The following is a 22,349-nucleotide window of genomic DNA, read 5'->3' as shown; positions in this document are numbered from 1 at the left end:
AGATACAAAATTGCTTACGATTATTTATCGAATTGGGACAGCAGCTATCTTGTTGTGCTTTCCAGTGCGGGGGATCACAGGAGCCTATCTACAAAAATGAAATTTAAAAAGTAATATAAAGTTATGAAAAGTGACAAAACACAAAACTAGATTTATTTTGTCCATCGGTTTTGACATTACATCAATTTTTAAAGCGACATTTTTTCTGATGAACGTATTATCGAGAGATTCCTACCAATGTGAGTTGTTTATATTTGAGTTCTAAAAGAGCATCTTATACTCAAATAAAGTGGTTTAAAACTAATTTAAGAAAAAAATCATTATTAAAATGTTTTGTTTTGGGGTTTGAGTATTTAATATAACGTTTTTTAACTAAAATAGATTTTATTTTTCTAGACGATAAAATAGTAACTTACCTATGGATTCATATTAGGATTCCTCTAGAAACATTTGAGATTTAAGTAATATCTTCATCAGAAATAATTAAAGAAAAACCCACGGAAAGATTGATTTTCTTCGTGCCGAATGTTGTTTTTACACGACTTCATCACTTATGTCGGATTACCACTGGTGATGATTTGGCTTGTAGTCACACAGACCATCAGTGAAATTAATTCCCTATGAAAAAAAAATGGTTGTTTATTAAATTCACTCTGCAGGAGAAGTAACAACTTATAATCCAGCTACCAATTACATAAAAACAGAAGACTCACCAGAAATATCACTCGCAATTGATTTTAGCTCCTTAATCTTCAAATTCGGCAGCGTACTGGTGATCGGCACAATAATATTTGCAATCGCAGTATGAAATTATAATCTGTCACCACCAGCTCTCAGGAGAGTGGAATTTAGAATAATAAAATAATCAACACATTGTAATTCTAAAGTACTACTATTCTAAAGTAGTTTGTGACAAAAAATATTTTAATCCTTTTAGTCTTAAATCGACCTCTTTTGACAAACGATATAATTCGGATGAATCCATCTGATTAATGCAAAGATGAGTGTAATTCATTATCACTCACCTGCAGAGCCAAATCCATACAAAACTGACCAGAGATGTCTCTTCTGTTCTATTATTTTTAATTTTAAAATTTAATTCAAACTAATTTTAAGTCGACTGCTTCTCCAACCACTTTATTTTAGAAATTTGCCGCTTATTTTTGTGCGGCTGCTTTACTTAAGTCGTTAAGATTCTGGCTTTATCTTAAAGGTGTGTTGAATTTTCACTGTTTTTAGTTATAGTTGATCCGTTTGAAACACTTCAACTTCAATTAACGCTATTCGCAAATTAAGATTACCTACACCACCTACGTCATTTTTTTTAAATGTTGCGCCAAAACTGTAAAATTTCTGTAAAATTAATTCATCAAATTTACGAAAAAAGTGTGCAGGCCCTCTGGCCCCCCCTCCCCGGTCGATACGAACAGCCATCAATTCAAACATATAATACAAACGCTTACATTGAAGGGCAGAAAACACTTGGCTTGCTCCAATGTACATTTTTAATACTTTTTTTGTACGTAGGTTCCTATAAATTTTAAGCCTTTATTTGGATATCCCCCTTCCCTTGCCTCCCTCCCCCAGTAACGCGCTGGGCGCCACCCCTATGCCGGTGGCAAGCATAAATTTTGTTGATTTTTTATGACTTTTTTTCACAGTGTATATCGATAGAGGGATGAACGGCGGATCGGTGGGGGTGGGCTAAAACCTTGCGTCGCTTGTATTAATCATTTAAGGAATAAACATACCTACATATTATATCCAATGCTTTATCGCCACACATTCACGTGTGGGCTTCCTTTCATTTTGTTTGAAATTTCTGCTTTTTTGATGAAATTTTCGCGTTATTTATTTCTGTTCACACATAAAACCACGTTGGTAGCAATTTAATAATAATACAAACGTGATTTTTTTTTAATATTCGGTCACACATATAAGTGTAGAAAAAAAGAGGACACTATTTTAAAATTTTATGCAAAAGTGTGCACACTATTTTTTTTCTAATAGATTAAAAATATCTTCAAATTATTCGTATTGACAGGTTGTGTTATGGCGATGTAGGAACATGTCTTTATAAAAATTCTAATAGGTGCATATCCCGTTTTTAAATACTCATTTTCTACTGTGCAGATAACTATAAAAAAGCTTTATGATGCAGATTTATATTTTTTATTACGTTGTATATTTTTCACATTACGTTGAAAAACGTGTTGTTATTAGTAATGTTATCAGTAAGGATGAAGCTACGTTATATTTAAAGAAAATTAGTGAGAACTTCTTCATATTTTAATCAACCCTATTTAATTGAGATGATTTCATGATTTTTTTAAAACTTATATATAAAATAAGCCAATTATTAAAGAGAAACGCGTAATTTATGATTGATCTAAGCTCAATTTTTCCTCAGTCATGCTGAAATTAATTAAAAGTATTCAAATATTGCACATCTTTTTTAAGCAGACAAATCGGTCTATCCAGGGCACAGGGTACGAGGGGTAAGGACAAAATAAATACGGCTGTAGTTTCTTTCAAATAATTTATTTTTAATTTTTGTGTGAATATCGAACAAAAGTTACATTTTTGGAGGCGGTTAAGGGCACCACAGCCCTAGGATCCGTTTATTGGATAAATACTTCCGTTGTAGGTTACTTCGAGTAGTTCGTATTTTTACTTAGCAGAGATTCCGGGTTCTCTTAGCGGCTATCTGTCTGCTAACCAATCAGGGTATGAGTGTGAAGGTAGGGAGATGAGAAAAAATGAAGGTGGGAAAGAACTTAGCTAATCAGCAAACACGGCTAAAACCATTAATTAAGAAAACAAATTAATTAAGTAAAAATTGACAAGCTGGGGTTTGAATTTTGATTAGTAGTCGAGAATCGTAACCATTTAACAATGTGGGCTGTCAAACAGATGATATACGTCATGAAATCAGAAAATGATTTAAATTATATTGTCTTATAATGTCACTGTCGGGATGTATGTAGGTACTGTAGAGGTTGGTAAAGTAGGTTCTCTCGAGTACCAATGGTGGATGGTTAGCTCTCTCCAGAGGGTGGTGGGTAGTAACCTAAGTCCCTTTACAATGGCGGCAGTGCTCGACTGCAAATTCAAACACGGGGGCCATTGTTGACTGATGGGGTGCCCGATGACGGCATTTAAGTTTTTACATGGTAATACTTAAAATCTTTTTACGATGTCATATCGGCGCGGCTACCCGCACAAGTAATAATAATACCGCTGCTCATTTTAACTGTAAAATCTTTATTTGTCTGCAATACTTATGAGTCTTTACATTTTGATCAGATTGTCCGCCGATTTATGACGGACAATAATAATAATAAAAAAAATTATATATAAAGTTGCAAAAGTCGGTCATTTTGAATACATGTAGGATAACGAAAGATTTTTTTAATATTTATGTTGAGGGATCAGTAGAATTTATAGGTCCTGTTAGAAGTTCTACCGAGCCGAACCCTATGATGTGAAAATATCTGGAGTCGGTGAATTATTTTCCCACTTGATCTATGGTGAGTTGACGCGTTGTTCTTGTATTGTTTTGTATTTATTTTGCTTATATAATGCACTTGCATAGTGTTGATTGACTAGCTGATCATTTGTGGAAAAGTGAGTGGAAGGGTTTAGTTTTTCCTATGGGGAAGATTTAACCCGGACAAAAAAATCGGAAGCATAATAAAAAAATAATACTTGGATGACTTGTATAGCGCCGTTTTTGTGCAAAAACACCTCAAGGGCGCTGGAATGCACAAATCTATAATATTACTTATGTTTTTACTACTACTTAGTTGGTATCTAGTCCTCGATTCTATCCGAGACACTCCATTTCTTCTTATTGATTAACCCCTCAGGCCTCTGGCACATTGACCATTATATTTCTTAAAGACGTTAGTCGGAGAATTCAAGAGTATTGCTGCTTTGAAATAAAATCCAAATAAATTACATATTAAAGAAAATTAAAAACTGATTTTAGCTGTGTGTTTTGTAAAACCGAATTTTTTTTGATTAGAAAAAAGATAGGAAACAGAAACGGAGGTCACCCATAGTTGAGATGGGCTGACGACTTTAATAGAATTTCAGACTTTCAGGGTAGAAGCCTCCAAGAACCCACAAATTTAAAAAAGTAGATAGTTCTGTCCAAAGCTAGACACACAGGCTGAAGTAAGCTTAATATAGCTTATTATTGACGATAAAATTTGAAAATTCGCATTGATCGTTGCCTGGGCTTATTATGAAGAAAAGGGAGTCATATTATAATCTTAACTATTAAATTGATGTCACCAAACTCAATATCTCAGGATGGAAATGTTTTTGCTATCTGAAAATAGTTGCGTTGACTTGAAAAACAAATATTTTCATCACCGCTATCGAATTTTTGCTACTTCATATCATCAGATTTCTGCTGGATACTTAACATAGGGAGATCTGAAATAGAAAATTTACTGAGATCAAACACAGACTAAAACAGAATCAACTGAACTATACCAAAACACTATCTTACTTATTTTAAAATTATTAAAAAAAAAAAATTATACTACATGATATATGTTCATAATTAAATTCATATGTAACTTTGATGTAATATTAATTTTCTTATAATTAAATTATACATAATATGTAAATGAAATCCTCAGCACGGGAGATACCAGTGAGGATATCACTATATCTATTTGTTACAAAAAAAAGATAATAAAACACTTATTATTATTATTATTATAGTTGACACATTTTATGAAAAATCTATAATATTAAAAATAAAAGAAGTAATTTTTTGGAGCCAATCAAACTGTGAGGTAATAACTCACTTTGAAGAGGCACAGGAATTTCTTTGGGGATAAACAAAGGCAATAAAAACCGTGATAAATCTTTACTTTTGCGAACAAATATTAACAGCGTATATAATACTGCGCTACGGTCAACAATAAAAACCAATGCTTGAGTAATTCAATACGGGAAAATATTGGATTTCTGTTCGTCAGAATTAAAATAAAAATCCCCCAGCAATAACAGTCACCGGCAGAAGTCTGTAAAACTCAAACGGAATAATGTGTAAATTTTATGATATATTATTTATTATTTAGGGCTTTCGGGGAGGAATAAAATGAAGGATAATTAATAAACTCGTTCATTTTAAAGCGAAAGCATTGTTTTTTGGATATGCCTTTTAGACTTTGACGTGAATCGCTCAAATAATTTAAGAAAATACAACGAAAATTTTGTACCTACTACGGTATACTCAGAACACTTAAAATATATGAAAAATAACTTGGTTAACTAGTTAACTAAGCTGGGTTAGGTTAGGTTTTTAGGATAATTTTTTTTTTCGTTCTTCTCTTTTAATGACTTAACATCACTTTTTAAATAAGTTCTGATTTGTCACTTGACATGAACCAACCCATATACTGATTGATTTCGAAAAGTGAGGGTTTAATTCCCAGAGTTAAATATTTCTCTGATCTGAGAAAGTAGCATGCGTACAAAATACATGTAGTTATGGAAATGTTTTTTTATCTTTAAAACTCCAAAAATTATATTCCAATTCTGTGCTAAGTATATTTTGAGATATATTTTATTAAGGACAAGTTGTTTCACAGACTTTGAACAATTCATCAAATTCCAAAGTTGATTTTTACGTTCTGTGTAAGGTTTATTCAAATTCCGTTAATATTCAATAGAACAAAAAAAGAACTTTCACAGAACTAGAAAATCATCTTTGATAAATTGTTCAAATTCCGTGAAACAAACCGTCTTAAATCTCCCGAGCGGTGAATTTTGTCATCACAATATTAGGTAATAAATAGCACAATAATTTTATCTTCTGGAAACTTTTAATTTCTTACTCATATGCTATGAAAGCTTAGAAAGGTCAAATAAAGAAGGCATTTTTTTCTTCTTTATTGATGATTTAAATTATTGATGCTGGTGATTTTTTAAATTATTTATTTTATTAATTAAGTGGAGATGGTTACCATAGTTTCCGTAAGCACTCAGGCCATGGGTCCATTGAAGTCTTGGGTCTCGGATGAGGATCACTAGGGTTTTCATTGGAAATTTGGCTGGTTTCTGGTTCCACAATGTGCTTCCCAGGTAGCTACAGCCTTTCCCAACAGGCCGGGACATTGGCACCATAGGTTAATAGGAGTCTTTACCCTGTTCTACATCTATTGGTGTTTTCCTCTCCCAACAACTGCGTGTGTCTCCTGAGGTGGCAGTGTCACGTCATTATTCCTCCTAGCTCTATCAGTAAGTTTAATAATACAAGGTTAATATATTATATTTTGAATTCCATGTAGGTGTCTAACTATATTTCAAATTATCAAACCACCATAGTTCGTAATTTATATTAAAAACTGCCCATAGTGCCTGTATTTTTTTACTTAATAATAATACATACTAGCAGTTAAAAACCCGCTCCGCGGGTTTTTTTCTGCTAGGCCCTGCGGGCGGCACTTAATTGGGCTTCGCCCAGTTTAAGTGATACTAACAACAGTTACATTTAATAGGTAGATATTAGGTCATTCACAGAGAGAGGGTGAGTATATATTGTTAAAACACGGAACAGGAAGGCGTTTAGGCATAATAATAATGACAGTTGTTCGGGTAAAACTTTACCTTTCCCGAATAATTGCCTAAATGGCTAAAGGTAAATTAATATAGGTAAATATTCGGAATCGCTGGACACGGAAAATAGGAAATATTTTTAAATAATACCTTCTGATTTACCTTAATTACTATAAAAGGAATCGAACAGCATTTGGGAAAATTTTAATTTTAGCTTTTTAATTTTTAATTACGTAAAATGAAAATTCGCTTTCGCTGTATGGGATGACAGCCTGAATAATTTCTGTTGATAACATTTTCTTTTGTCGGTATTCCTGAAATGAGCGGTTAGAGACAATTGAAAAACGTAAATTAAAAAAATATAATGTAATACAATATTCCGGCAAAATAGTGCCTACTTAGCACAAATGATTTATTTGACTATTATTTTATTTAACCTCACCTATAATAACCTAACCTAACCTATAATAATCCAGCCTAACCTATAATAATCCAACCTAACCTAAAATAATCCAACCTAACCTATAATAATCTAACCTGACCTAAGCTTACCTCACCTATAATAATCCAACCTAACCTAACCTATATCCTAACCTAACCTATAATAATCCAATCTAGCCTAACCTAACCTAACCTAACCGAACCAATCCTAACCTAACCTATCCTAACCTAACCTAACCTATACAAATCCAACCTAACCTATAATAACCCAACCTAACCTAACCCATAATAACCCAAACTAACGTTACCTAACCTAACATAACCTGACTTATCCTAACCCATAATAATCCAACTTAATCTAACCTTACCTATAAACTAACTTGATAAATAATATAATAATAACATAGAATTTATATAGCGCAGTTTTGTGTTGTTTCACTTCAAGTGCGCTTAACTATAATAAACTTAAAAATAAAATTTCCTATTGTGTTCCTTTAAAAAAAAATTAATTACATAAAATGAAATAAAGAATAAACGGTTTACACAAAAAGAACTATACTAATCCAACCTAATCTAACCTAATCTAGCATAACCCAACCTAACCTATCCTAACCTATAATAACCTTTTTTTAAATATTTCCTTACTTGTAAAAGAAACCAAAATACCAAAATAATATTTGCATAGAGTAAATTATGGTAAAAATTCTAGACACTCATATCAGGAATACCAAAAAAAGAAAATGTCATCAATAGAAATTATTCCGGCTGTCATCCAATACAACGAAAGCAAATTTTAATTTTACGTGATTAAAAATTAAAATGCTAAAATTCAAAAATTCCCGAATGCATTCAGATTCCTTCTATATTAATTAAGGTAAATCCAAAGGTTTTACTTAAAAATATTTCGTATTATCCTTGTCCAGCGTTTCCGAATAATACCTTAATATATATTATATAAATATTTATACCTGGCAAAATGATTGTTTTATTATACATATAAGTACATGTCAGATAAGAGATTTGTTGGCTAATTTTACAATCAACGAAGCGTATCTATCTTCCGATTGTCTTTCATGTTATTTTATTGGGTTGGCAGTGCCTATACTTTCGCGTATATCATATCGGTGTTCTGTCAAAATAATGCGAAATTATTATTTACGTAAATAATATTAAATATCAATATTTTTCAAAATCGTACATGCAAAGAGTTGTTGTTTATTGTCATTAAGTTGAATCAAATGTTTGTTTTAGAAACGATGACATTGCAAAGTTTAAATAAACTTCCAGAAGAAATCTTTTTATTTTGCATATTTAAATATTCGCGCCAGCCCCTTGGTTCGTTCTTTCACCGCCAGAGGAGCGCTCTGTCGGCTATCTTTGACGCGGTGGCCATGCGTATATATCGGCCATGTTGAATGAACGCGTGCTTTTTCGTCAAACGTCAAACGTAATCACGTAATTGTGGATAATTTTCACTGTAATGTAATTAATCCAATGGATCATGAACTATCTAAAACATATTTTCTTCGATATTATCCAAAAATTGTATGAGCAGAAACGATATATTTGAATAAATATCGTATTACATGTGGCGATTCTATTTCAGTATGAAATCGTGTCTTAATCTTTAAAGTCTTATTTAAACACAATTTGAATTTGACCAATCACAGGGCCTACATCGTCCAGACGCTGGGACAATAATACTATTAGATTTCAGCAAGCATTCACATTTCCTTAGTTACCCCTTCGGTGTTTATTTTATTCGAGCCTGTCAAGCGTTTGTCAGTGAGGAGAGGGAAGCAGAACAAGGCGGGCAACGCGACGCCTTAGCTTGTCATCCACCTGACTATCGTTCCGGGAAGCGTCGGCGTCGCTAATCGCCATTTACTGCTCGCCGTCGCTGTTGACATGTGTCATCTTATTGTTTATTGAGCCTATATACAAACAGCTATAATCAAAAGGTCTTAAATAATACTTTTTTGTAACTACACAGTTATTTTATTTTTCTCAATATTGTGTCTATTATGTAATTTTTTTAAATATTGCTATAGCTATGTAATATAAATATGTAACTCATTGTTGCTTCTTTGTAATGTAATGTAATGCATTACGATACGTTATCATGTTGGAAAATGGAGTGACTTTGATCAATTTTCAACTTTGTAACCAAATATTTTGTTTGTTAAATTATTATCGGATACTTTTATGTCATATTTTTAGACACGAAACACTAAAACTATCGAAATTTACCTTAAAATATATATTTTTCTAAGCTGCAATTTCAAGTATTCAAGTTATTTGTATTATACATCTATCTACCAATAGATACCATGCAACATAAATGACACTAAACTATTATAATCGTTGAGGAATTTATAAGATTACATTTTATGTATAATATAACAAAAAAGTAGAGCTTCACAATTTATTCATAGGCGTCTCATGACTGAACTAGTAGACAGTGCATTTCACTTAAAAATGGTTAATTATCAAGTATTTGAAATATGTGTATCAATTTAATTAATGAGGGTTCTGCGATGTATTCATTCCACTGAGCTACATTTGTAAAATAATTGAAAAAAAAATACTCTGTCAACTTTTGAAAAATCATCTCAATGGTAAAGGGCATTCAATTCATCGCTGAAAATTTTTAAACCATTTAAATTCACCTCGCACGAGTGCCAATGTGTGAAATTTGTAGCGCTAATAGTGTAAATTAGTATTCCTTAACGAATCCATTTTGGAACACATAGAATTACGCATGATTAAAGTCGTGTGCATGGGATGAGTTATATATCTTCCATACTCTAACACGTGATTTTCCCTTACGAGCATAATATATCTCGCTCATGTCAGCGTTTCGGCCAGCCGAGATGTCTCGATAACGCCCGATGCTGTCCCTGCAGTTATGGTTAAACAAAAGTTTTGTGGACAGTGAAATATTCATGACTCGTATGCGCTCGCGAGGTAATCTTGTACTAGAAGTCTAAAAGATAGCTCAAATAATGACCTACCGGGAATTATGAGTGTTCACTGAGCGTACTTTCGTATGTCGATGAGTAGGTCACAAATGTCGTTGTAAGTTAAGTGGAGATTGAAAAAAAGCAGTGCAATGCATTTATTTTTATTTTTTATGCATAAACGTACATACCAAAGAACCGTCCCTGCAACGAATTTGAAATTTATTTTTAAATGTTCATTGTATCCATGTTGCCCGTAAATTCTGAGCAGTAGCGTTATGCAGATATCCGTGATGTTCAAAGTCACCCCCTGATTCCAAAGTCGACTCGTATTATAGTTCTCTTGCCTAATGTTTTCTCGGAATGTTCAACAACAGCTGTGTAATGCCATAATACTATATTAATTACCTTATAAAGGTGTAATCAGTAATTATGATGCGCCAATAAACACATGCAAATAATTGTTTGCTATAAAAATAATCAATTAACACGTGGAGACACTAGGATTACAATCACACGTTTTAATTAGTTAGCTGGCTATTATTGAATTGGTGTTAATGAATCAGAATTAACAGATCTTTTAACAACTTGGGTCACGTAGTTTCATTTTCAATTTTATTTTATTTTCTAGTCTTAAAATAACTTTAACCTACAAATCACGCTGATTATAATGGCGCAAAACTTTTTGTATAGAAATATAAAAATTTACGAATTACGAAAAACGAGGAAATAAAGATGAAAATTTTGTTTGTGCAATTTTGGAGGACTCAACTAGAAGAGAATTGAACCTTCGACGCAACAGATGGAACCCTTTGCCTTGGATCACTTAGCCATTAACCAGTCGTTATAACAATAAAACAATTTTGAAACAGCAAATACTCTTGATTAGTGAGATCTAGCGTCTTGAAATTAAAAAAAAAATAATAATTTTACAGCATCTAGGCCAACGTTACGTATTTTCAGATCGCTTAGTGATTTCAATCATGAGCTTTGAAGCTTTAATTGTAATGAATTTTTAGGTCTTTAGAACAGAACCGTCAAAAAGCGATCCATTAACCTTGCCTGGATAACTGGCTGCAGTTGAGACAGCGCAATTATTTTTAGACAGATCAAAATTTGGAATCGAAATTTTGCTTGAAGTGACTTTACCGGTGTTTGTTGATGACATCTGAAGAACCAGGTATTTCCAACTTCCCACTCTTCATCTCCTTCCCTCATTATCCACTCCCTAAAGTCTCACGAAATACCCCTACATCGGAGAATCTGTTGGGACGCTTGTGCGGTATTCACATGTACAATAATGCACATATACAAGTACTTACGCTTCTTACTGCTTGCTTAATTGTTCGTTTTTACATCGAAGAAAGTGTTTTTAACGTCTTTCGAGTTTGCCATGTCGATATGTTGCAATATGTACCCAATTACATATAATGATAATGATATATGTGAATACAGAAGGAAGAAATGTAATATCTCCAGTGTTTATCTCATCACAAAGACAGCTGTCCGCGCACATCGCGAATGGTTCCCGTCCATGGCCTATATCGTATGTAGCTAGCAATACAAGTGCAAAAGTACGATAAGGTACAACTCCCTAGACCCAGCAGCTCGGCACTTGATTGCTTGTGAAATGTGATTATTGGAAAATGATGAAATTCCGAATGTTGTCTGCACAATTGGTTCTGCCATTTCTGTCTGCTTCCCTTCGAGCATACTTTATGCACTGTATACTGTCTGCCATATAAAATATGCAATGTCCAGATTGATAAATTGTTTTTGCAGGGGGCTTGCATAGAGAAGCATTGTATGCATAATTCTTGTCAACTGTAATACGGATGGTCCTGCGAGACATACCTCTCCTGTTGTCTTGCCACTGTCCATTTGAATACAGCTAGCATTCATATTATCATTCGCGAAATGATTTATGCCCAATACGCCTACTCTTGTTGTGCAGCTCCGTTTATTTGCATCGGTATCATCGGGATCTGAGAACTTACCTGACCAAAAATACGCAGATGAACCAGAAAGATATTTGCTTGCTGTTTTCGGCGGGATTTGATATCCGTTATACTCTTTCAAATTTAAAATTATTTACTGTGTTGAAACAATAAACGATATAAGTAGCAGCATAATGCTGCGATATCCATTTTTTCTCATAATAATGCATGCATGAATCGTCAAGAACCACCATGAATAATACAAATGTAGGTTGTCGGTGCGTGAATACTCCAGCGTAAAATGAACTCAAATATGCTTTGAAATTTTCAAAATTGGAACTCACTATCCGAAATCAGACAACCAATAAAGTAGGTAGATACCTACCTGTACATAGAAACTTATTTTGTATTTCGCAAAATCTTTCTTTTTGATTTTTGACCAATTTCGTGATATTTCAAGTACATTAACGTCATTCTGAAGGTAAACTTTTGATCGTCTTTAATAATAAATATTATTATCAAATAACTTGTATAGCTCCGTTTTCGTGAAAATCACCTCAAACACCCTGTATAAATATGACTTCCTGGGCCCTATCACATTATTTACATATTTAGAAAACCTTCTTGCCTGGCAGGTCTTTTCAGAAAGACACATTTTTTATTTTTTTTTCCTTAAGTATATTTTATTTTGTTATAAAATTTAACATTTATTCTTAAACTGCTATAAAATTTTTCCATTACCTACGTACTTATATTTGGACTTCACAACATTCAAACATAACCCACGAAAAAGCAAGAATGCTAAACTTTTGGCTTCCTTAACATTTAAATGGAGTTCTTTGAAGATTTTGAAACCTCCATAATAAATTTTCTTTTTGTGTTGCCGATAAATTTCTCTTAGGAAGCCTAAAATCGTTGCAGCTTCTCGTAGGATAGCCATGGACTATACTGTTAATACTAACACTTTTTAACGTATAATCTGGTATCATTTTATTTATCGAATTGTATATAAATACTTGTATTTAGACAGTTAAGAAGCAGATACTTATTTGCACGCAGATAATAATATAACAATTATTTTATAAGCAATAATTATTAGCCTGAAACACTCATCCACATTGAAAAATCTCCTGATAAAAGATACATGACGCCAAACATTAGTTTACCAAAAAAATAAAAATTAATATTATTTGAAGGTTCTAGTATTTTTCACCAAAAAATGTAGACAATTTGTCTCGACGCCATCTAGTGAGAGAGTTAGCACTTACAATGCCTTTCTCATATAAAATAAAGTTGGTTGTTTTCAGGTGGAAAAAAATGTAATAAGCAGTAATTGTTGAATAAAACACTAGTATATATTGAATTATTTCGCGGATAAGAGATAAGCCGCCATAGCTCAGTGGTCAGAGCTGTCGACCGTAAATCGAAAGGACACGGGTTCAGGTCCCGTTGGCGTCATGTATCTTTTATCAGGAGATTTTTCAATGTGGATGAGTGTTTCAGGCTAATAATTATTGCTTATAAAATAATTGTTACCCTTTGTGCTATGCATAAAAAATCTTGTCTTAAACATTAGTTTACCAAATAAAAATAATAGATAATAATATATTAAAAATACTGCACATTGTGTGATTTTATCGTTGATATTGGATCCTTCATTAATTATAATTGATGTTTATCATCACCAATCAGTATACAAACTAAAATACAGTATACTAGAATGTTTGTAACAGATTCATAATTTTTTTTTTCAAACGCATATTTTATTGTTTCATTAACTAAGCTTTGTTTTGTAAAATTCCCAATCGGGCAAAATAAAGATTGATGATTACAAAGATGGTTTACAACAAACTGTAGTGTTTATCTTTATAATAATAATAACAAACTTACTTGTCTTGTGTGTATTACCTACTTACATTATTGTACTCTTGTAACTACACTATATTTATATAAACTTATCGAACTCATTGTCCAAATTCCAATAACTATATACTTGAATTGTATCTACTTAACTACCTACCTATATCTGTTATATTTTTCTCAAGTTTATGTATTAGTTTAACCTATGTTCTGTAAAATATTCAACCGACGTACTTTGTACAATAAACTTTGCTTGCTTATGTTTATAAAATAATAACACCATAACAATAACCCTACACATTGTTATGTAAGTTCATACTCAATTGATTATGCTATGTAATTAAAATATTTTATAATGCTACTGAACAACAAAACCCATAACATGTATATGTAAAAGCCTTCTAGGCGTTAATAAAATGAAATAAAATAAATAAATAAATAAATAAATAATATGTATTAGACCTCTCTAATTTGTCATAAAAAATTTAATTATATTATATGGAAAATATATACTTTTTTTTTAAATGGTTGAAATTTTTAAATAATTTCAGCTTCAGAATCCTACAATAATAATAATATCCCGTGATTTTTCACTGGTCTTCAAAACGCAAGAAAACTAGTTTTCTTTCCGGCTCCTCCATAAGTTTTTTTCTGGAATCGACCATTAAATGTGAAGATTTTTTTGAAAATAATAACTACATTCGAAAAGAGTCACAATTCAGAAAAGCATAATCTTATGTAGCTGTAATTACGGCAAGTCACAGCTTTTCCCTTATCGAATGTCATACAAATTACAAATTGCTTTCAACATCATATTACTCCTATTCCTCCACTGTAAAATGAAACGCAATAAAACTTCACCCTTAAGTTACATACATTATCGCCTCAATCAACATCCTTTACGGTCGTTCACTTCACTTTTTGCATCATAAAGATAACATCAATATTTCAACACTGGATTTCAATAAATTTTGGATTGTGTTTGTATAAAAATCGATAAAAGTGCCTGCTGTTATGTCGACTATCTGAAGTTGTAAATCTATGGCTTTCGACGACACGACCTTTGACTTTGAACTTAGCTTTAGTCGTCCCGGTCGCCTGCGGTGGCCGCTGATGGTGTCGCGAACAACACATGCAGGTGCGCTCCCCCCGCTTAGTTAATGCTTGTACCACATACTGCATAGCCTACTCTACACGCTGCCTCCATCTCTCCCGCTTTCCCGGTCGCCCTAATTACACGAGGGGCTTTTTCCACTGATTGTCCGAATATCGTCCCTAATAGACTCTCTGGCGGACGCGCTGTTGTCCTAATCAAAGGCCCTGTGGAACATTGCGGCAGACGCACTTGCGATAGCTACCCCTTGCGGCTTGCACCTCACCACGACACTATCGGTCAATGTACAAAGCAATAACTTACACAACACAGTGTTTTAAAACAACCAGGTATCTATATCTACCAATTGACTCGTGTTTAATGACAACACTTGTGGAAGAAATCAGAGATCAGTCATGATGGTGTGATAATGGACGCGATAGGTGGCGTGGTGAAGTGTTGTGGGCAGCAACAGTTCGGCCGCGGCAGAAAAAAGCGCGCACTCACCGCACGCTGATTTGCGCCAGGTTTTTCGAGCTTTTGTTCCCGTGCTATAATAGTGTACAGAAGTAGTCGGGCCGCAATGCTCTCCCCACGTGTTGCGCTAATTTCGGCCCAAATGCGGACGGAAATGCCTCGCACGTGTTTTTGCGCCTGGCTCGAAATTTTATCGCTTTCAATTATAACAAATCATTTTAATATGAAGGCGACCCGGACGGATAAACGCACGTTAAATCCGGAAATGCAGGTAAATACTGTGGCTAATTGAGGTTTGGTAAATATTCAGCTGGTTTGCGAGTTTGCATCATCACTCATCAATCGAAATTGTATTTTAACCAGTCATTTCTAATTGGCCGTTTGTATTCTTCAATTAGTAGATAAATATTATTTTACAAATCGTTCAAAAAGTGGTTTGCGTTAAATGGTACGTTATCTACTCGACATATTATGTGCATATTGTGCAAGCTGCGTTTAAACTTTTAGCTGCCGTAAATAGAAAGACTGATCATTGTTAGATACGGAAAGAACATGAATCGTGATGGTTTTTAGTGGAATATTAATCTTCTTCTTCTTCTTCTTCGATGGCGCTACAGCCCATATCGAGCTTTGGCCTCCTGCAACAGTCGCCTCCAACTCCTCCTGTCCTCAGCGGCTGACTTCCAGTTTGTCACCTGGAGAAGCTGTGCTGCATCCCCTCTTACCTCATCTTCCCACCTCAGTCTGGGTCTTCCCGCTTTTCTCTTTCCACCTGGGTGACCAGTCAGAATTCTTTTTGGGACGCGTGTATCCGGCATTCTCTGTACATGCCCAGCCCATCTCAGCCTGAGGAGTATCATGTGTGCAGAGATGCTAGGGGCCTTATATATATCGTACAATTCTATATTGTGCCGGATACGCCACTGTTCGCCCTCTTTCACGGGTCCACATATTCTTCTCAGCACCTTTCTTTCAAAAGTATCCAGCATTTCAGCCATCTTTACCGTCAGTGTCAGCGCCTCACATCCATATGCCAATACAGTTCTTACAATGGTCTTATATATGGTTATTTTGGTTTTTCTGTGGACACTACGTGACTTAAACACTGGCAGCAAAGAGAAGTATGTTTTGTTGGCTGCTGTGATTCTCCTTCTGATTTCTGCTGGATCCTCATTGTTCTCTGTCAGGCTGGAGCCCAGGTAGGTGAATTGATCGACCACTTCGTATGAGTAGTTGTCTTTAAATAGTGCACTACTTCTTCTTCTGTGTGAGGGGTTCCTGCTCTGTACCATCATTTTTGTTTTGTCAACATTAACTCGCAGTCCTACTTCCCGCGCCCCTGTTTCTAAATTGGAATATTAATACCTGCCTTAATGTATTAATAATTGCTTCCCTTATGGCGTTCCCTTTGGCTGAGTATTATTGACAATGAAGCGGCAGGAATGTTATAATTTAATACATACACCTATGTCTTGTGTCTCCGTTGGGTGCGGGTCACTGGCTACCGGTCCCCGGGGAGGGGATGTTTGATGCAGCACTGCTTTTTTGTGAAAATTCATTACGGAATAACATGTCAGAAGTAGTATGCAAAGAGTACTCTGCGTCTCATGTCGCTACGAATCAACTTGCGCAAAATTCGCTTACAAAATGGATTTTAGAATAACTTGATTATGGTCTTGTTCGTCCAATTATGAATTAATAGATGCAGAGAATTGTTTGGAACGTTGTTTACTGTTAAGCATCTCACACACGGATCTCTATCAAAGGCTGCACAATTTTAATTCAATAAAATATCGTAACAATCACTGCTCGCTTCCGCACAAAAGGCCGGCCTTTGATAAAAAGTGCACTTCTTCTATTCTCCATGCCCCTTCCCTTCCCTCCCTCTCCCCCAACCGCTACCCCACGCTGTACTCCTCTCTCTTGCCATCTCCACTATTTTCGTCTCTCCTCACCCATCAGTCACCGCCCGACGCCAAGTATCATTTTACAAAAAATGTTATGTTTTTCAAATGCTCCTTTCATGTCATCAGATACCTAAATACGTTTATGCAAAACTATGGAAATCGATTGTGACAGTGCAGCACAAACTAGATAATATTATTAAAAATAACGCATTTCATGTTTCATATTGTACGCCGTTTTCAAAATGGGGTGATTGAGGCGTAAAGCCAATAAAGCCTGGTGATATCGAATCATTTCTAATCACGCGGCTTTCATATATTCCATCACACGTTTTAGTGGTTTAAATTTGGCTTTGATCGGAATTAATATAACGCAATTAACTCATTTTTATAACGTTCTCTGTATATTATTTAGTAATATGAGATCTAAAATTAATGTCAAGCTTATACCTACGCCTACTAAAAATAATTAAAATTAATTGTATGTGAAAAAGAAAAGACAGAAAATGATTCAGTCGCATTTATAAAATGAACCCAGGAACTCTTCCTTGCCGAGGAAGTACTAAGACCAGATTGTCTGGTCGAATTAGATAAGTGGTCACCATTTCACCGACAAGAAAGAGGGCTTGGGTTATATTTATAAATGCGAATAAATCTTTTTAAATCGATTGAGTTTGTTAGTTTGAGAGTCGTAAATATTGTTATTGTTTTCAATAATTAATTGATTATACTATCATTTAACATACAAGGATTCCTTTCACATCCCTCGATCGTTAAAAATAACAACTTTCCACAGCAAGTAATATAATCTTTGAGAAACTCGCTGCTTATTTCAATGCATTGTGCTTTATTCTCGTCTGGTATGAAATAAGTAATAACGCAAAAAAGCTCCCTGCATACGAATACGCGTATAATATAAAACATGAAGCTAATTTGTTTTACTCCGAGGCCTGCAGTGGCAGTGCAGGCAGTTTCAATTTTCTCCTGGTCCTTACTGGTACCCCAAGAATAGAATTACAGACTAATGGCGGCCTTCCCATCTCGTAATCATTATATACACGAACGTTTAATAGTTCTTGCCTTTTTCAATCAAGACGGTTGATTATGTTTCCCTATTATAATATTGCACAAAACTGTGGTTGCACATTAGGTACACCGCATGTAAACTGCACAATGGACTCGTAGGGTGAACTTAATTTGCCTGCAATTTCAGCTGCTGGGGTCAACGGAAATTACTTCGTAATATTGTTATATTTCGACAGTTGCAATGGTGTTATTTAAAATGCATTAGTTTTCACAGTTGATTGTTTAGTGATTTACAGAAATATACATAAATGTTGTGGTTTTTTTTTAGCTACCTTCATAAATACGACTACGAGAGCTGAAGACAATCTCAAAGAATTTATTCCTATCATGATGTCATTAGGAATCAATATATTAAATCGTTTTTTCTACGACTCAATACTTGTGCTATTCATAACTTTTTCTGATGGTTATATTTATAACTGTAATCATTTTTCTGTTACCACACGGAGAAAACTTACTGATTTAAAATATTATTTATGTATTAAAAATCTTTTCAAATTATATGAATTCCGGTTAGTAACAGGACTGCTTATATGCATTAAGAGCATATTCTTACAGAATTCACGATTTTACTGTTGTTGAAATTCTATTTAAAAACAATTATTTTACAAAAAGCTGGGAAAATTAAGAAATTTAGGGTAAATTTATTTAACATTTAACACAGTACCTACCTATATTTATTGAAAATTATTTTAGCTTCCGATTGGGTGAACTATCTCAATAAACTTTAATGTGAAGTATTTTAACTTCCAAGTGGGTGAACTATCTCAACAAACGTTGAACCGAAGTATTTTAACTTCAAATCGGGTGAACTATCTCAAAAAACTTGAATGTGAAGTATTTTAACTTCCAATTGTTGAACTATCTCAAATAACTTTAATGTGAACTATTTTAGTGACACATTTATTGTGTCTAAATACACAATATTTTAAGCAATTGTAATAATCCGAAACTAAGGTTTTACCGCACGGACTCGCTTGCCGCTGTAAATTTTTTCGATATATTATATAAAACTTGCGTGTATTGATTTCATTTTTTTATTTTAGTTCATTATACTACATTACAAATTAATGTAAGAACGTTGTGACTTGTAATGCAAATAAATCGCAGTAACGTGGCCATTGAAAATATGTCTAAAAATCGTGGTAAGCTTTATTGCAATCTGAAGAGTATATTTTCACATTAAACTAACGAAGCAAAGATAAGAAGTGTGAAATGAAGGGAAAAACGGTAGAATTTTACGACAATAATAACTACAATATTTGTATCACCAGACAAGAAAAAAATAATACATGAAGTGAAAATATGAAAATAAAAATTGAGGAAGTAAAATAGTTATATATGAAAAAAAAAATTTTTCGGTTCGAATTTTAAACTTTTTTTGAAATTATATTTTTCTAGATAATTCATTACCAAGAAAAAATTGGTCCATTTTTTTATTATTTTTTATGGTAGAACATTCATTCCAGTTACAGTACAATTTTACATCATATCAGCATTTAGGTAAGTGACTCTTCAATAATTGTTTTAGGTCATTTAGAGAACAGTCATTTACATTCAAATTCTTTGCTAGTTCGTTCAACAGTGAATTTATATATGTTTTTATATCAAAACTAGTGGAGACCTGTTAATACCAACCCGATGAAAAATCACGGATCACAAGAAAAATCAGTTCCAATTTTGAAATCGGAAAATCAAAATAATTTACCTTAAAAATTATTATAATACAGGAAGTTTTTTTCCAAACAAACAATTATTACAATTTTTTATCTCTGGCTCCAATTGATTCAATTTTTTATCTCCATTGATGTAATAATCGTGTATCGTTTCATAATGCTTTCACATAAACGAAGTATTTAATTCCGTAAATCTAAACATAATTTTTAATTTTTCAAATGGCACTTCTTTCTCTTCATACTCGCAGCAAAAATTCTAGAGTTTATAGAGATGGAGTTACAGACAGACAGAAATGATGTAAAAGCCAAAACAAAACAAAATATATTTTATAGGAATGGTACCTACCTGAGGTATGTAAGTTCAGATGCACCCCTCAACACACTTATTGAAAAATGTGTAAAATAAATTAACATTAAATTGTTTCAACTGGCTGAGGTATAAAATTAAATAATTTAGTTTGTTTTTTGGAGTGGCCGTAATGATAATGCACCAAGCTAGCAGCCAATGAGGAGTGGCATTACCGGCGCAGGAATTATATAAGTAAAAACAATCACCTGCCGCGAGATTGCCGGCTATAGGCAGGCGATGAGTCCCATTGGAATGAAATAAAGAAACGAACATATCAAGGGCTTGCCGTTACAGGGTTCTAACCACCAAATAACAAAATTCATATAATATAAGTTGCTTTCACATTTTTACTATAATTGTATACCTGTTTCGGTAATAACCTTATGAACGTTGTCAGGAAACTAGAGGGTTAAGCTTGAAACTGGTGAATATAATCATAGTATTCAAATAATATCGACAAATAAAAAATTACTTTTTTAAGTTGTCATACACTAAACAAAAATACAGCATTTCTGAGAAAAAGTACAATTGTATCCAATTTTTCAATTATGTCCTAAATCCTGTAACTAAAGTTCGCTAATAAACATTTTTTTATTGTAAATTAAGTGTTCAATTTAAGTGACCTACGAGGTAAGTATGGTACTGTATATTATCTCCATATATAGTTAGTAATAAATATTAATTAATAAAAAATAATAGTGTAGAATTATTAATATATTTGTACAGCGCCCTTGATGTGATTTTGCACAAAAACGGCGCTATGCAAATCATCTAAATATTATTATAATTATTTACGTAACAAATGCAATGTTTAAAATGTACACAAACAAAATATTATTTCAGAAAATATTTATTATTTTTTCCGATGTCATCCATTTGTAAATCATGTAAATTGTTTACTACTAACATTTGTGTAAAAAATGTTTAAAAAATTACGAAAACAACCAAAAATATTTGGAATCAATTTTCTGGTAAAACTTTATTGTTTTGAGTTTTTGAGAAACAGGTTCGCTTCAGGATATTTGTTTTTAATTGCCGAAACGAAACAACCGAATGCTTAAATTGTATTTATTTTATTGTAGTTGTAAAGAAGCTTCTTTTTTTATTTTATGGATTCTTTCGTAATCTTCTAACTAGCTAAGGTTTATAACAATACCCTTTCACCTGTCTAACTAACTAGTACTGCGGCTTATTTGGCGTTATTACTATCACCATCTGTTGGTTGTCCTTACTTGTATGATTTTATGTTACATTCATGTGTTTTATAAGGAAAAAAACTAGATAAAAAAGTATAAAATAACTAGCTTGAGATAGTTTTTAAGGCACCTTGTAAATAATATCAGTGATTTAAAAAAATACATTGCGACCATAGACATATGAATATTAGTAGACCTGCCCTAAGTGATTAAAAGCGTATTATCCCCACTCCCCATACCGGTTCCATTGGAGCCGGCTGTGCTCGCGTATGGCCTCAAGTGAAATTTGAAAACGTGACGTCATCATTCTTGTGCGAACTATGGTCGAGGCATCATCGGTCCATTTTACGAAATAACACGGCAAAATGTTGACTTGTACTATGAAAACTTGTAAAAATAGATGTGAAAAAGAGAATAAACCCAATTGTCGTATTACATTCCATACATAAGCATTGTTTTACTTTATTTTAAGCATATTCACATCGTATAATATAGATCAGTTTTGGAAACATATACTATCACATCGAGAAACGTCTGAAACTTTAAGAAGTAAATGGTGATATTATAATGCGAGATGCCCATAGACATATGAATATTAGTAGACCTGCCCTAAGTGATTAAAAGCATATTATCCCCACTCCCCATACCGGTTCCATTGGAGCCGGCTGTGCTCGCGTATGGCCTCAAGTGAAATTTGAAAACGTGACGTCATCATTCTTGTGCGAACTATGGTCGAGGCATCATCGGTTCATTTTACGAAATAACACGGCAAAATGTTGACTTGTACTATG

General features: G+C 33.5%; 1 protein-coding gene and 1 non-coding gene across 3 annotated transcripts in view; both read left to right on the top strand.

Moving 5' to 3' along the window:
* Positions 1–22,349, top strand: part of LOC149409410 (protein bric-a-brac 1-like) — a 391,246-nt gene that overhangs the window by 142,114 nt on the left and 226,783 nt on the right. The window lies entirely within an intron of this gene.
* On the top strand, positions 13,303–13,375 carry TRNAY-GUA (transfer RNA tyrosine (anticodon GUA)). Its single transcript has one exon. It is a non-coding gene; the product is annotated as a tRNA-Tyr (tRNA).

The sequence above is a fragment of the Hesperophylax consimilis genome, chromosome 31 (assembly GCF_061612785.1).
Source record: "Hesperophylax consimilis isolate HC1 chromosome 31, BYU_Hcon_1.0, whole genome shotgun sequence".
Taxonomy (NCBI): domain Eukaryota; kingdom Metazoa; phylum Arthropoda; class Insecta; order Trichoptera; family Limnephilidae; genus Hesperophylax; species Hesperophylax consimilis.
This window is presented reverse-complemented; position numbering and strand designations above follow the sequence as displayed.